Here is a 2,652-nt window from a genome sequence, read left to right as displayed (position 1 = left end):
ATCTACACATGGGGCCCACCCAATACTAGATAATCATTTCCTATTTCTCTTCTCCACAAAGAATTTTAGCATTCTAGTCAATTTACGGCCTGCACCTCTCTCCAACTCTCCTTCTTTCTAATTAAATTTCTTTTTCTATCCGAAAGCCAAACCTATTCCCAGTACTTCTCTCACGTCTTGCTCCATTTAAACACGAACCCCTCCACACATCAATCCAATTTTGTTTCTTCCCCAGGCAGACCGAACTGATTAATGTTTCTACTTCTCCTCCTCCAACCTTTTTCTACTTCCCCAGACAGTATAATTGGTTTTGTTGATTTGTTGTATTGTGGTGGGTGTTTTCTTCCTCATACCTCTCTTCTCCGTTTCGGAATTGTGAAAATGTTGAAGGTGTGGGAGCACTAGGTGGCGGGTCACATGGCAAAGAACGACGTTCTGGGTCCGCTGGTGGACGATTCTGGAAAGTTCTACACGCCACTGCAGGAACACGACAAGGGCTCCGCCGAGCTCTCCTTCTACACCTCCCTCGCCGTCCCACCCTCCATCCGCCCCTTCTTCCTGGCATTCCACGGCACCGCCGTCGTCCCCGCCTCTGACGGCTTCGACCCCCACACCCACCTTCTCCTCTAGGACCTCATCGCCCCCTACACCAAACCCTCTGTCATGGACGTCAAAATCGGCTCCCGAACCTGGCACCTCGGTCACTTTGAAGACTACATCGCCAAATGCCTCAGCAAAGACAGAGCCACCTCAATCATCCCCCTCGGCTTCCGACTCACCGGCTTCAAGGACTCCCTCTCCTATTGGGAACCTTCCAGAACCTTCCTCCAGACTCTCTTCGCCGAGGGTGTCGCCCTGGTCCTCCGCAAATTCGTCTCCTCCTCCAACTCTGACGATTCCCATTTCGACCCCGATTGCGACTTTGCGACGGAGGTTTTCGACGCCGTCTTGGAGCGGTTGGCGGAGCTGAAGGCGTGGTTTCAGGTTCAGACTCTATCACTTCTATTCATGTTCTGTTCTGGTGGTGTATGAGAAGGAGAAGGGGAACACGGATGATTGAGGTGGGAATCGTAATAAGTTCCCCCCTGTGCCCTTTCCCAAAAGCTCATTTAACATATGTGCTTTCATATTTTTTAATACAAAATTCTTTTTTAATTCCACGTGTTATAGTTAAAACACTCCCCATGCCACGTAACGCACATTGTTACTAGTGAAAACACTCTTCGTGCCACTTGATGCACAATTAAATGGGCATTTGTTGAATTTGATGACAGGTCTCTAATTGCTCCAATTTTACAAAAACAAGGATCCAATTGATACGCCAAAAAGAAAGAGGACTAAATTGAGATTCCGGACCAAAATAAGGACCTACAGAGACATTAAACCATTATTAAAATATGATTTATATTATAATAATAGTTATATTAAAAATATAAAGATAAAATAAACAATAACAATAAAAATAAAATTATATTAAATAAAATATTTAATATATTTAAATATATTAAATTATATTAAAATATTAAATTAAATTAAATAATTATTAAAATTTAAATAAAAAACAAAATTTTAAAAATAATTATTTATGGAATATAAAATAAAATTATATTAATTAAAATATTTAAATATATTAAATTATATTAAAATATTAAATTAAATTAAATAATTATTAAAATTTAAATAAAAATTAAATTTTTAAAAACAATTATCGGATTTTGATTAATAAATCTTTTCAAAATTTTCTTTTTGTTTAAACTTTAATAATTATTCAAAATTTCATACACGATTTGTACTTACTAAAACTAAGTAACTGTCTAATGGCAATGCAAAAAGACTTTTTTGCAATATCGACTTATTCGATCTTATCCATATCTTAGTCTTGTTTGACCTCAATCATATCTCAGCCTTGTTCGACCTCAACACACCTCGATCTTGTTCAACATCAACCATATCTTGGCCATGGTTGACCTAAACCATATCTCGATCTTGTTCGACCTCGACACATCTGTACGTGTCAACCTCAACCTCTCGGTCTCTACATGCCAATCTATGGGGAAGTCTTACAATAACTTCAATCATATTGATAAAATTCTTCGAAGTCTTCCCAAACAGTGGAGACCAGCGGTTACAACGCTCAGAACATCGAAAAATCTCGATGGGATGAGCTTAAAAAAGCTAGTCAAAATCTTAAAAGTACATGAGCTTAAACTCTTACAAGATGGATCAATAAAAAAGGAGAAGAGTATTGTGCTTAAAGCCATCATGAGGACCCCCACCAAAGCTCTAGAACAGATGAATCCTCTGAGGAGTCGAATGATGAACAAAACTCCATGGATGAAAACGAAGAAGAGGAGCTTTCATTCATATCGAGAAAGCTTCATTCTATGTGGAGGAAAAAAGAGGCACGATGTTCAATGGCAGACATATTAGATCTAGCTCAAGGAACAAATCAAAGGACAGACGACTAGAGCACTTAATTGTCTGCTATGAGTGCAACAAACCTAGACATTTCATATATGAAGAAAAAGTCAGTCGGTCCCAAATATGAAAAGAAGAAACTATTGATGAGCACTTGGGAGGACCTGGACACATTAGATGAAGACGAGGAAGCAAAAGTATGCCTCGTGGCAGGAAATACTGAAAGTACATCAA

General features: G+C 38.9%; 1 pseudogene; it reads left to right on the top strand.

The window, feature by feature from the left end:
- The first annotated feature begins 381 nt into the window (after window positions 1-381).
- Window positions 382-1,060, top strand: LOC124826376 (inositol polyphosphate multikinase beta pseudogene; annotated as a pseudogene).
- Window positions 1,061-2,652: the final 1,592 nt, after the last annotated feature.

The sequence above is a fragment of the Vigna umbellata genome, chromosome 4 (assembly GCF_029865625.1).
Source record: "Vigna umbellata cultivar VRB3 chromosome 4, Vumbellata_1.0, whole genome shotgun sequence".
Taxonomy (NCBI): domain Eukaryota; kingdom Viridiplantae; phylum Streptophyta; class Magnoliopsida; order Fabales; family Fabaceae; genus Vigna; species Vigna umbellata.
The sequence above is the reverse complement of the archived record's forward strand: the minus strand, read 5'-3'. Positions and strand labels throughout refer to the sequence as shown.